Source organism: Euleptes europaea, chromosome 3 (genome assembly GCF_029931775.1).
Source record: "Euleptes europaea isolate rEulEur1 chromosome 3, rEulEur1.hap1, whole genome shotgun sequence".
In the NCBI taxonomy this organism is placed as follows: Eukaryota; Metazoa; Chordata; class Lepidosauria; order Squamata; family Sphaerodactylidae; genus Euleptes; species Euleptes europaea.
Window position 1 is genome coordinate 15,263,472 of NC_079314.1, and position 14,771 is coordinate 15,278,242.

Here is a 14,771-nt window from a genome sequence, read left to right on the forward strand (position 1 = left end):
GCCATTACAAAAATGTCATGCATAAAAACTGATGACCACTCTCTTTTAAGAGCTGCCATACAAGCCATACAAATTCTCAGCTGGCAGCAAATTTCTCAATTCTGGGGGAAGTTGACCAAGCCAACGGTGACAGATCAGCTTCAATCATGGCTGAATTATACTGACTATGGGGTGGTGTGGGGGGCTTTGGCTCAGTGATTCAATCCCTGACATCTCCAGTTGAAAGGACCAGATAGAAGGTGATGTGCAAGATCTCTGCCAGGGACCCTAGAGAGATGCTGCCAAGCGGAGTAGACCATACTGACCTTGATGGCTTGGCACAAGGCAGCATCATGTTTTGTAGAACTAAACCAACTTTGATAGCTCTTGCCTGTTAGCCATCACAAGCTGAAAGACGCAAGCAGTTCAAGCCAGTTGATTTACAGACAAATCTCACTGGCTTTCAATACCACTGAATGTAGCATCGTTCTAGAGCACCTGCTTGGATCTGCATCCACACATCACAGGAGATTACGCTATTTTTGTGCGGTAGCAGTCACAACTGAACTAATTTATCCACACAGGATAATCTAGTTGCAAGCAATTGCTATAGCACCGCAAGAGTGCCATGTCCAGCAATGTTTGTGCGCAGCTTGGGTTGGGAGTGAGGCACAGCATAGAAACATTTCCCCTCCTGCCTGACAAGTCATTCCCAGAAGATGGTGCTGGGGAGCTCTATTTTTCTACACTGGGAGGCATGCTTTGATTGAATGCTATGGCCTGCCATGGGGCTCAGCTTGCACCTCTAGGCTATTCAACCTCTCTGTAAAAACCCCGGTAGAAGCTGCCCAACGTTTCAGACTGAGGTGTACATCCATGTGCAGAATACTTCCAACTCTGTTTCTGCTTTTCAGTTAATATGCCTGCAGTGCCAATTGTTCTGATCAGTGTCTTCTCACTGGGGAGGACCCAGCTTTGGAATCCCTTTCACAGAGAAACCTGATCATTCCAGCACCATCTAATTATCATTTGGGTGCCATTTGGTCTCTCCATTTCACCCAAACCTTTAATCAGCAACTACTTGGTTATGCCTGTAGAAATGGATTTGCTTATGAAGTCATTTAAAAAAAACTTGTATTGCATTTTAGTAGCTCTAGCACTAGTGTGCTGTAATTTTAATATTTTCAGATATTTTTAAATATTTTATCAATACATAAGAACTGTTGCTCGCGTGGGGAAACACAGAAATTAATCTTTTGTTGATATAACTGTTACGTTCTAGACAGATTTAAATGCAACCTGATTTAGCCTCATGCTTCTCCATGTTTAAAGTGCTAATCCAAGAAAGAAAGAAAGAAAGAAAGAAAGAAAGAAAGAAAGAAAGAAAGAAAGAAAGAAAGAAAGAAAGAAAGAAAGAAAGAAAGAAAGAAAGAAAGAAAGAAAGAAAGAAAGAATTTGGTATTTTATTTTTGACATTAGCAGCACAATGACATCACTTCCAGTGTGACAAAGAAACACGGGCATTATACTCTAGTGCTTGCCCATAAGAGTTTTTGGTGAGCACTAGGGAATTGCCCTGGGGCAATGCGGGCAGTTTCAGGTCATGCCAGAAGTGACATCATCAGGCTGCGATGATGATAGCTACCTCCTTCACAATAGGTACACCCCCCTTCTCCTACTGGTTGCCTGGCAACCCTAGGAGGGACCAATCGTCTTACAGTGTAAGCTTGTTGTGTTATGTATGCATTGAACATGGATGGTAACAGAGACTTCGTTGAGGGGGGGGGGGAACAATGCTTGGAAATAATGTTGTCATAAAAATCTGCACCCTGTACAAACTGTCCACAATTCACAGTGTTTAAACAAAAATGGTAACAAAACACACTTCATCAACAGCCCAGAAACCAGGAGATTTTTTTTTTCTCCAGTGTCTCCTGTATTCCTGGGAACTTACCTTGGAAAACCAAGCATCCATGTAGCTGTTATCATGCACTGCTGCACTAGAAGCATGGCTTTTTCCAAGCAATGACTATATCAACCTGCTTCTTCATATGCTGCATCCCACACCATGCATCGTACATTACCAGCCCCCTTGCTGGTACAGATAACCGTTGAAGTAAGGTGTGAGTAGCTAGGCTGGGCTAGAGATGCAATTATTTCCCACTTGCTGGCCCCACCTATGAGATCAGTAGGGTTGCCAGCTCCAGATTGGGAACTACCTAGAGATTTTGAGGGTGGAGCCTAAGGAGGTCAGGGTATGGGGAGGAGAGGTACAAGGCCATAGAGTCCAATGGCCAAAGCAGCCATTTTCTCTAGAGGAACTGATCTCTGTCGCCTGTAGATCCGTTGTAATAGCGAGATATTTCCAGCTACCATCTGGAGATTGGCAACCCTAGCAATCGGCTTCTTTCAAGCATCAGAGGCTGCAGTGTGTGATCCACCATCATGCAGTATCCCACTTCTGGACAGCCTCGCATTTCCCGTCATCCACACTCCATGTCTCGTATCTGTTACTACTTACAAAGAACATCCAGAGTGACGAGTGAAGATTTCCAACCGCCGAGGCTGTTGTTGGCTATACAGTAATAGGTGCCAGCATTTCCAAGCTCAATCTGATCAAATGGCAGCCGCTCACTGGTTCCGAGGAGAGCAGTCTGTGGATGTTTATACCATTCATAATGAGTGACTGGTGGATTTCCTTTAGAAGAGCACTGCAAATCCACACTTTCTCCTTCCTTGATATTGCCTTGTGGATTCCTATCGACTTTAACTTCCTTCGGTGGATCTGGGGGAGAGATCAAGATGCTGGAATTAGGAATCCCGTTTCAAGGATTTGCTGTCATTTCTTGATAGGCTAAAGAGTTCTATTTCCATTGAGGGACAGGAGGGAGCAGAAGCTAGACAAAAGGAACAGAAGGATGTATTTAAACTATGACTGCAGCCAATAGAAGAGCAGATTTAGCATCATGGATTGGGCACCAGTTAGATTTTTTTAAAATCAGGGCTGAAAAGCTCCTGGACAGTTTCTTGCAGGTAGAGTAGCTACTTCCCAAACTCAATATTCCATCCTGCATTGAGACCCTCTAGAAAATGTAAGGGATTATTAGACTTTTATTGCCCTGGGCCTGAAGCACCATGCACCAGGTACCGTCAAAGAATCACAGAATCATACAGTTGGAAGGGGTCATACAGGCCATTTAGCCCAATCCCCTGCTCAATGCAGGATCAGCCCAGAGCATCCCTGACAAATATTTGTCCAGGTGCTGCTTAAAGACTGTAAGGAGGGGGAGCTCACCACCTCCCTAGGCAGCCAATTCCACTGCAGAACAACTCTGACTTCAAAAAAACTTTCCCCCTAATATCCAGTTGGTACCTTTCCGCCCATAATTTAAACCCATTATTGCGAACCCTGTCCCCTGCTGATAGCTATGTGAGAACGGATAGAACTAGGTATAACATTCATGTTGATATTCTGTCAACCTGATTTTCTCTGAGAAAAACTGGAGAATGGAAGTGGCCAGTATCAGAAGCTTTAAGAAAGAGCCCTGCCACTACGTTGATAATTCCCACACTCAGCATTCCATCTCTTGCACCCTTTCAATGAATCAACTCACACTGAACATTTATGTTGAGTGTCTCTGATAATCCGGTCCCAACAGTGTTCTTTGCCTCACATCTATAAGCACCAGAATGCAGGTCTCCTTTGGTTTCAAATTCAATTTTTTTGCGATTCTGCCACTCATACTGCTGTTGGTCATCCTTATACCAAAGGTACTCAGAAACCTCTGGGTTACTGCTCTTGATCACACACTCCAGAGAGAGTATCTCTCCCTCTCGAATGGTCCTTCTTCCAGGGGAAGCTTTCAGCCAAACACCTTTAGGCCCATCTGAAATAAGCAACCATCAGGGCAAAGAAGCAGAAGTCAGATAAGCTGTATAAAATATGTTAAAAGAAACTTAGTCTGAGGTCCAGGAAACCATCATACCACTCACTCCCTGATACCCTGTGCAGTCACACGTGACTATAGCACCAACTCAGCTCTCCTCTTACATGCTGCACTCATTTACAACTGTTTGCATCCAACATCTGTATCCTACTTTTACAAGCTCTTGCGCCCCTTTGGGCCCCTGTCTTTTGAAAATAATTTGAAGTGCTAGCCTGAGCCTTCCCTGGCTGAGACTGCCAAGTACTTTAATTTGAAATGTGGGGCCCTTTGGATATGTTAAGGGGTATGTGTGTCTTGTTCTTATTGGGTGGGGGCATCCACCATCTAAACCAGCCCCCCCCAACATGGTGCCCTTGGGCTCCATGACACCCACCAACACCTTTCCTGGTACCCACCAAGTGCTTCCAGAAAGCGGGTGGGTCCAAAGGAGGCTTTTGCCCAGCAGGGCTTCTGATTGGCTATTGAAGATCTGATTGGCCATGCTTAAAACCCTTGCTTTGGCAGCAGCTGCCACCACAGCACAAAGATCTGCACCGTGTGAGTGAAGGTGCCACGGTCAGTGCTGTTAAAGCAACAGGATCGTAAAAAGGACCACTTCCTAAGAAGTGATATATTATCTTATTCAGCCAGTTACCCAATAAGCAGGACTCAATGCTTCCTACCGAAGTAGGCTTTCTACTGAAGTGTGCCAATAAATTTATAATCAGTGGGTTACATTTTACCATTTATTTCACATAAAATATCTCTGCATGTGAATATTTACACACTCTTAAAAACATGTCATAAAGTACAAACATTATGATTCTTTTACATGTCCATATATGCAAGCAAACTTAAACAACCTTAAGCAGTTTCTATGTTTCTTTATATTTCTCTATATAAGAGATCAAACCTTAAACCTGTAATGTACTTTCATTCAGGAATATAACAGTTACAGAAATCCTGTAAAATATGATTAGTACAATAGAAAAAGATCTGTTATAGTTAAAAGCATCTTAACTCAAAGTACCTAAAATATAAAACATAAGTTGTAGTAAACCAAGTACAACCTTATATTATTTCTAAATCTCTCCAGCTCATTTGCCTAACTTAGGGAGCTTTATCCTAATTCATGTTTTGGATATTTAAACCTTATTCTGTAAGGACATAGTATTATTCCAATGTTTCTATGTCGTTACAATATCTTTGGTATATGCAAAGGCCAGAGAGTCTCTATTTCTTAATTCATATAAGAGCTGAAGTCCAAAAGCTCTTTCAGTATTTTATGCTAGTTTAGGTTCATGAAAATATAGAACTCCATTGTTCTGAGGTCAATGTCTATGCAAAGCTGAAGTTAGAGTTATGAAAGACTATAGTCAATTGGTAATTTGTAGCTATGTGTAGCTTTTATATTCAAGAGTTGTTCTTAAAACTCTGAAGTCTCTCTATATGCCAATATAAGAGAGAACCTTGTATGTGAATCTCTAGCTCAGTGCAAGAGTTTCTGTATAAGCACTCTGTGTATGCACTATTGTCACTGAGTGAAGTGCTACAGCATTGTCAAGGACAAGTGCTACAGCATTGTCAAGGACAAGGATGATACTGGTTCTTGTAGGTTATCCGGGCTGTGTAACCGTGGTCTTGGTATTTTCTTGGTATTTTCTTTCCTGACGTTTCTTTCCTGATGTTTCACTGCAGCTGTGGCAGGCATCTTCAGAGGAGTAACACTGAAGGACAGTGTCTCTCAGTGTCAAGTGTATAGGAAGAGTAATATATAGTCAGAAGGGGGTTGGGTTTGAGCTAAGTCATTGTCCTGCAAAGTATTAAAGGTAATGTGCAAATCATTGTCCTGTAACTATCAAGATAATGTGTTAATGAGGGTGCGGTATGTTAATGTGGAACCATTGTATCCTGAAGTAATCTGTTAACATGTGGAATCCAAGGCTAATCCGCATGGCTATTGTGGACTGTAGTCTTTGTTAGTCTGGAGATTTTCAAGACAGGAAGCCAAGCCTTATTCATTCTTAAACTCTCTTCTTTTCTGTTAAAGTTGTGCTGATGTTTATGAATTTCAATGGCTTCTCTGTGCAATCTGAAAAAATAGTTGGTAGAATTGTCCAGTCTTTCAGTGTCTTGGAATAAGACCCTGTGTCCTGTTTGGGTCAGTCCATGTTCAGCCACTGCTGATTTCTCAGGTTGGCCAAGTCTGCAGTATCTTTCATGTTCTTTTATCCTTGTTTGTATGCTGGGTTGTGTGGTCCCGATGTAAACTTGTCCACAACTGCAAGGTATACGATATGCTCCTGCAGAGGTGAGGGGGTCTCTTTTGTCTTTTGCTGATTGTAGCATCTGTTGTATTTTCTTGGTGGGTTTAAACACTGTTTGTAGGTTATGTTTTTTTCAAAGGTTTTTCCATCCTATCAGTGACTCCTTCAATACATGGCAAGAATACCTTTCCTATGGGAGACTGTTTTTCCTGAGTTTTCTGATTTTTGTTTGGTTTAATGGCCCTTCTGATTTCATTTCTGGAACAGCCATTTGCTAGCAGTGTGTGATTTAGATGATTAATTTCTTCCTTGAGAAACTGTGGTTCACAGATCCGTCTTGCACGGTCCATTAATGTTTTGATTATTCCTCTTTTCTGTCGGGGGTGGTGGTTGGAGTTTTTGTGTAAGTAGCGATCTGTGTGAGTTGGTTTCCGGTAGCCCTTGTGACCTAACTGAAAGTTTGTTTTACGGATGACAAGGGTATCAGTTAGGTCACAAGGTCTACCGGAAACCAACTACAGTCCACAAAAGCCATGCGGATTAGCCTTGGATTCCACATGTTAACAGATCACTTCAGGATACAATGGTTCCACATTAACATACCGCTCCCTCATTAGCACATTATCTTGATACTTACAGGACAATGATTTGCACATTACCTTTAATACTTTGCAGGACAATGACTCAGCTCAAACCCAACCCCCTTCTGACTATATTACTCTTCCTATACACTTGACACTGAGAGACACTGTCCTTCAGTGTTACTCCTCTGAAGATGCCTGCCACAGCTGTGGCGAAACGTCAGGAAAGAAATTACCAAGACCACGGTTACACAGCCCGGATAACCTACAAGAACCAGTATCATCCTTGTCCTTGACAATGCTGTAGCACTTCGCCTTGTCAAGTACACCATAAGGCAAGCAGCTGCAAGGTATGGAAAGAAACCCACTAAAGCTGCTCCCTTTCTATTACATCATTACATCACACAGTCAGCACTTTTACTGAGGAGCCTTTTGGTTCTTATCTAGTGACCTTCTAAATAATGACATTGCTCCAAGACAGAGAACTAAGTTGCACTACTAACCTTACTCATAGGAGGAAGAAACTGTTTCTGTTAACTAGTGCTGATGTCTCATTTCACATCCATATGGCAGGCAACTATATTACCTTGTACAGCTCATAACCTTGTGCAGAGAGCAGAGAACTGCACTCCGTGCTTATCTTAGAGAAGTACTGAAAAACCCCTCTTTCTGAGAACAAGCATTGCTCAGTCATTACAGTGATACATTACTGCATTATTTTTCTTTATTTATACATCTTAGATTTATATGGGATTCCATGGGCATGTTACTCTCCATTTACGTTATAGCCTGCGACAAAGGTAAGCGACAGCAGCCATTTTGGAATGGCTCTGTCTCCTATGGCAGCCATTTTGTGGCAGCCATTTTGTGTCTCCACCCACCACACTGTGTCAGAATCCAAAAAGGTGCCCATAGGCTCAAACAAGTTGGGGACCCCAGATCTAAGCAAATTGCATTACATGAAATTTGACCCATGAAAATTGCCAGAGGATCAAGTGCCACTTCTGAACCTGACTGCCCCTCAGCAATGAAATCAGGGGGATCCCAGGACCCGAGAATCCTACTCAGGGATTAACAAATCAAATAAGTAAACATGTAAGCCATTTTCATTATTGTTGGTGCTATTAATTCCACCGCTGAAAATAATGGCAAGAGGTGATTTTCAGAAATCTTTGGAAATGCTGCCTCAATTACAGTTTTTTTTAACTGTACACATAGTTTAAATCAATCGATGGATGGATGGACGGATGGACAGATGGACAGACGGACAGATGGGTAGACAGACAGACAGACAGATAATCGTTCTGCTTTTCATAGCTTTGATGAGGTGGCAGCAGGACCAAGCTGAAGAAACTAAGTGAAAAGTGTCAGAATAGTGGAAGGAAGGAGAGGGTACGTTACCAGCTGGGGCAACTTATAGCTACACAGTATTGCCTACTGAAGGAAAATACAAACTGAGCCTCTCAAAAAAGCTCAGCTGTTGCCATCCAGCTGCAATGGCCATAGAGTGATAGAGGACATACGTTCACGCATTGTTGGGGCACTGCATAGAAATACCCCCACCCCCACTCCAGAGATAGATTGCATCAAAATGTAGGATCTCTCTCTCAACTTCCTACTTCCTCCTTTTCCTTTGGAATGAAATGAGGGTTTTAGCCCATCTTAATTAAAATATGGTTGCAATACCACAGTCCAGATGGAAATCCTTTGATTGAGGCCTAGGCAATAATTTCACTTTCACTGATTTAAATCCCCAAATTTGGAGAAAATTAAGACCTTGGGAACAGAAAGAAACCACTACATTAAAAAAAAAAAAACCTTCATATTAGTATCATTTCCTTGATGTATTCTGGAAGCTGAAGTTGTGTCGGTACTCAGGATGTCCAGAGATAGCCAAGATATCCTTTGTTCTTTTACACCTATAGCAGTATTTGCTATCCCAAGAAAGTCCTTTGAATTATATGTGTTTGAATTATGTGTTTGAATTATACTGGGGGGAGGGGGGAATCCCTATTGCTCTATGGCACCCTAACTGCACCCAGCTATCATATTTCACATTGTGCCTGATAAGATTATATTTTTTTCAGGTCAAGCAGTATCTTCTCAGGGTGTCTCTCCCCATTCACCATGCCCAGATCCCTCCTTACACAAAACTTACATTTCACATCCAACTCCATGGTGCTCTTGGATATTTCTGACCAATTCTGTCTCTTCAACGAGCAAACGAGAGTCTTTCTATGGTCCTCCCAGGCTGCTTGAAAACTCACAACTGTTTGGATCACTGCATTAGTGATAGTCGTTTGTTGTGAAGAGAAACGTCTCTGTTCCAAGCCACTGACAGTCAGTCTTAGCTGTTCCTGGGGGCAATGGTATGGTACAGAGCAGGTCACTGTCATCCATGATTCTCGGATATCTTTAGGGCTGATGTCCATCCTAGGCTCTGGAGGTGACTCTATAGCCAAATAATAAATGGGGAGATACCCAAGTATTGTTAGGTGAAAATCTCAAAACATGCCCTTGCAGAAATGTGGGGCTTCTTCTGCTGGATTCTGCCAGGACACAGAAGCTTTGGCCACCTATGTAAAAATCAGCAGATAGACTCGAACATGCAGCACCAACTCACATCCTCTCACATGTGACACCTGTTAGGATAGGATCTGCAGGAGATACATTGACCTGCTATTGGGGCAAGGAAAAAATGGCCCATTTTCTGCCTAGCCCCTCACCTGCCTCTGCTTGCATGAATGGACAGTGATGGTTCATGTGACGAATGTGAGAGGCTTCCTTGAATGTTCCAGGGGTTGCAACATCCAAGCTGCCCCCCCTCCTCTCTCACACTCAGTAACAAACAAATTTCCCATCAGATGGAAAGAGCAGTGCTTATCTGGTCCATTGCCAGATAAGCTAGAGGTGTGTTCCCATCCAGAACTATTTCACTTCTACAGCATGGTGTAGGGGTTAAGAGCGGTGGTTTGGAGTGGTGGACTCTGGCTGGAGAACCGGGTTTGATTTCCCACTTCTCCACATGAGTGGCGGAGGCTAATCTGGTGAATTGGATTTATTTCCCCACTCATACACACGACCTTGGGTGACCTTGGGCAAGTCACAGCTCTTACAGCTCTCTCAGAGTGTCTGTTGTGGGGGGGGGGGGAAAGGAAGGTGATTGTAAGCCGGTTTGATTCTGCCTTAAGAGGTATAGAAAGTCATCATATAAAAACTAACTCTTCTTTCTTTCTTTCTTTCTTTCTTTCTTTTTTTCTTTCTTTCTTTCTTTCTTTCTTTCTTTCTTTCTTTCTTTCTTTCTTTCTTTCTTTCTTTCTTTATGGTATCATATCTCTTATGGTGTACAATTAATTTCTCAGAGACTTTAAAGGCAGCACTGTATAGCACCAGTGCAGAAAAACTGAAACCAACCTCATATTTTCATGACCCAACACGATCTTTGGTCAGATGTGCTTTGCAGCAGGTTAATAGGACTTTAAGCCATACACAGCAAAAGTTGGAACTAGTCTTAAGAAAAGCAGCCCACAGTAATGCAGCACGCAATAAGGCATATTTTGCTATGTCTAGCCTTTGGGATAAAGCTCAGAAGATACACATGTGATTGTGCAGATCTGGAATCTTTGGAATTTTAGATAACGGGTTTTGTTAGCATGTCAGTGAATAAAAAAAATGACATTGGTGGCTGAAGCTAGCCCAATCTCATCAAATCTCAGCATCTAAGCAGGGTCGGTCCTGGTTAGTACTTGGATGGGAGACCACCAAGGAAGTCCATAGATGTTAACACAGAGGCAGGCAATGGCAAACCCCTTCCACTCATCTCCAGTGTAAAGAAATAGAAGAGAACAACAAAAAAGGAAGAACAAGAGATCTGTTCCACAAGATCCAAGAAATCAAAGGGAAATTTAAAGCAAGGTTAGGCATGCTGAAAGATCAGCATGGAAATACATTAACTGAACAGGACAAAATAAAGAAAAGGTGGGAACAATACACTGAAGAACTATACAAAAGAAATGAAAGGATAAAAGATTCTTTCCAAGAAGAATCTTTTGAAGAAGAACCTACAGTTTTAGAAAGTGAAGTGAAAGCTGCATTGAGAGCAATCGGAAGAAACAAATCACCAGGAGCAGATGGGATATCAATAGATCTATTCCAAGCCACAGAAACAAAGTCCATCAAAATCTTGACAAGACTATGCCAACAGATATGGAAAACAAAGCAATGGCCCACAGACTGGAAACGATCCATTTACATTCCAATTTCCAAGAAAGGAGACATCAAAGATTGCAGAAACTATCGGACCATCGCATTAATTTCTCATGCAAGTAAAGCAATGTTCAAAATCTTACAACAAAGGCTGTTACCATATATGGAATGAGAAATGCCTGATGTTCAAGCTGGTTTTAGAAAAGGAAGAGGCACTAGAGATCATATTGCAAATATACGCTGGTTACTGGAGCATACGAGAGAATTTCAGAAGAAAATCAGCTTGTGTTTCATAGATTACAGCAAAGCTTTTGACTGTGTGGATCATAAAAAGCTATGGCTGGTTTTAAAGGAAATGGGTATGCCACTACATCTGATCGTTTTAATGCACAACCTGTACTCTGGACAAGAGGCCACAGTTAAAACAGAATATGGAGAAACGGAATGGTTTCCAATTGGCAAAGGTGTCAGACATCTTTTATCTCCCTATCTCTTCAATCTATATGCAGAACATATAATTAGGAAAGCAGGATTAGATTTAGATGAAGGTGGGGTGAAAATTGGAGGAAGGAACATTAATAATTTGAGATATGCTGATGACACTACATTATTGGCAGAAAATAGTGAAGATTTGAAACGACTACTGCTAAAAGTTAAAAGAGAAAGTGCCAAAGCAGGACTACAGCTGAACATCAAGAAAACAAAAGTAATGACTGCAGGAGAATTACACAACTTTAAGGTTGACAATAAGGAAATTGAAATTGTTCAAGACTTTCTATTCCTTGGCTCCACCATCAACCAAAAGGGAGACTGCAGCCAAGAAATCAGAAGGAGATTGAGACTGGGAAGGGCAGCCATGAAGGAGCTAGAAAAGATTTTGAAGTGTAAGGATGTGTCACTGGCCACCAAAATAGATTAATTCATGCCATCTTATTTTCTATTACTATGTATGGGTATGAAAGCTGGACAGTGAAGAAAGCTGATAGGAAGAAAATAGATTCCTTTGAAATGTGGTGTTGGAGGAGAGTGTTACGGATTCCGTGGACTGCCAAAAAACAAATAAGTGGGTTATAGATCAAATCAAGCCTGAACTGACCCTAGAAGCTAAAATGACTAAACTGAGGCTGTCGTACTTTGATCACGTAATGAGACGACAAGAGTCACTGGAAAAGACAGTCATGCTAGGAAAAGTTGAGGGCAGCAGGAAAAGAGGAAGACCCAACAAGAGATGGATGGACTCAATAAAGGAAGCCACGGCCTTCAATTTGCAGGATCTGAGCAGGGCTGTCAAAAGTAGGACATTTTGGAGGACTTTCATTCATGGGGTTGCCATGAGTCGGAAGCGACTTGACGGCACTTAACACACACACACAAGTCAATTGAAGCAGATGGGTTTAGCAGAATGTATGTAACTTGACCATGGTTACTGGGGGTGGTTGTATTCTGCCAGGGGATAGCCCACCAGCCCCCTTGAGAGACAGGGATGCTGGCAGTGCAGGTTGAACAGACGGTTAACCCTTCTTCAGCCAGCATCAACATGGGACCCAGGCATGGTCGCTGATGCCACTCTAAGGGCCACGAATGTTGACCCCCAAGGGAGATTCTTCCATTGCTGGCAGTCCCTTGAAAACAATAGCTCCAATTACTGGTGAGGTGATACACCTATGAGTCAGACAATCCAGGAAAGAAGGAACAGGTAGAAAGCTCAAAGGTGTTCTGCTGTTGGTGGGAACTGAAGAAAGACTGCTTTGAGGGGAGGATGGAAAAGGTTCGCATGGAGAAGGAAGAGGAAAGGGAACAAAGGGAACTGTGGCTGTAATAGGGAGTTGGGTGAGAAACAAGATTGGGCTGCACCTGCCTTGACTGGGGATGGCCCTGTTGTAAACCTCTTGTAAACCTCTTGTAAACCCTGCAATTGCAGCCCTCCAGGACACTGAGGATCTTCTGGACATTGGAGAATCAATTGGAGAACCCCCCACAAACACATCAGGAGGATGTCACACTGTTTAGTGTTAGTGTCCAGAATGAAATATTCATGGCTCAATATCATGCCACACATGGTTAGAAGATAGCTCTACTATTGATAATAGCCTCCTGCATCCCATATTAGGTATGCCCCATCTGTATACTGAAGAATACTAGTGCCTCCAGACTTGTGTCTTCACAGATCTTGATAGTCTTTATCCTGTATATCACATTTTTGTTGTGATCTCCAAAAAATTTTTTTTGTAATCTCAAAAGTTCTCTTAAATGATCAGTTCTTCAACCATTGGCCTAGATCATCCTATGATTACACTGCCCTCTCATTAACTTTCTGGTATCATCCACTGTGCCCTCCTAGGAAACTGGTGGTAGTTGTTTTTGTTACCCCTCCTGAGTTACTCCTCCACTGAGATGAATCCCAGGCACAATTTCAGCAGGAGAGGCTTTTCTAGCATGTTTCCCATGCTAGCTTTACCCCCTCCATTTCTGCATGTTGAATTTCTTTTATACACACAAGAGCAGTAAAAGGGAAAAGGCTGCAGTTTGTACAAGAATTCAAGGCAAGATTCCAGATGCTGATATACAATGGTGTAGCAAAGACGGGGATGGGTTGGAAAGCTAGTATTGCAATCAAACAGGACACCTTGTAAGTCAGCTGGTCATCTGCTAGGAGGAAGCAGTCCCATCCATGTTCTCAAACCGCTAGCCTGCAGGACACACTGCCTCCCATCTACCTATCTTGTCCTTCAGCTGATCTGCAGTAGTGCTCAAAGAGAAGCTCCATTTACTCATTCCAGGATTTAGAAGCTGTCTCCCTCTTAGCTATGCTCCCCTAGCATCCGTCTAGAAGACTGCCAATTCAAATTTCACCTCATTGATCTCTTGAAACGATAACTTTTGTAAGGGATAATTCACAGTGGGTAGCCGTGTTAGTCTGTTTGCAGTAGTCAAAAAGGGCAAGAGTCCAGTAGCACCTTAAAGACTAACAAAAATATTTTCTGGTAGGGTATGAGCTTTCGTGAGCCACAGCTCACTTCTTCAGAACTTCTGAAGAAGTGAGCTGTGGCTCACGAAAGCTCATACCCTACCAGAAAATATTTTTGTTAGTCTTTAAGGTGCTACTGGACTCTTGCCCTTTTTGACTTTTGTAAGGGATGATGATGAGAAACGTCTCTACTAAATTCTTACCAGAAACATTCACCGTAGCATTGAGAAACCACTTCAATTGCTGAACTGGGGGACTATTATAATTAGCAATAAGTCTTGCCCCGTAGATGCCTGTATCCTCTATCCGGACTTGAGGGATCTTCAGGCTGCAGTCTTTGTTCTTCAAATTCCCCATGAAGTTCACCTGAGGCTGAGAAGCAGACTGTGATCGAGTTTGGTAGTTCTTTGCAGAGCTGTTATACAATAAAGTACCAAAGTAATCTGTCCTGTTTGCATCAAAAAATGGCTGAAAATACCAAAGCAGTGAGATGTCTCTGAGATGAGCCCCCTTATATTGACCAATCTTGCAGGGAATCAACACACAAGATCCTTTCCAGGACACCAGGGAATCAGGGCTTATGGTGAGTGGATTTGGATTACACAGGAAACCTGCAATGGAAAAAACACATAACAAAATTTGGGCAGCTTCGCCTGGTCCCGTAGAACTCAATATTCCAAAGACACCTGAAGATTCCATTGCTCTCTCTTCCAAAGGAAACCAAGCTCCAAAATGCTACCTTCAAAGTGATACCATATAGACATGACTAGGACCAAAGAATTCTGTGGAGTGAATTCTATTCACCCAGGGGTTGAACTTTGGATTTAGCGCCGCTCCGTGACAC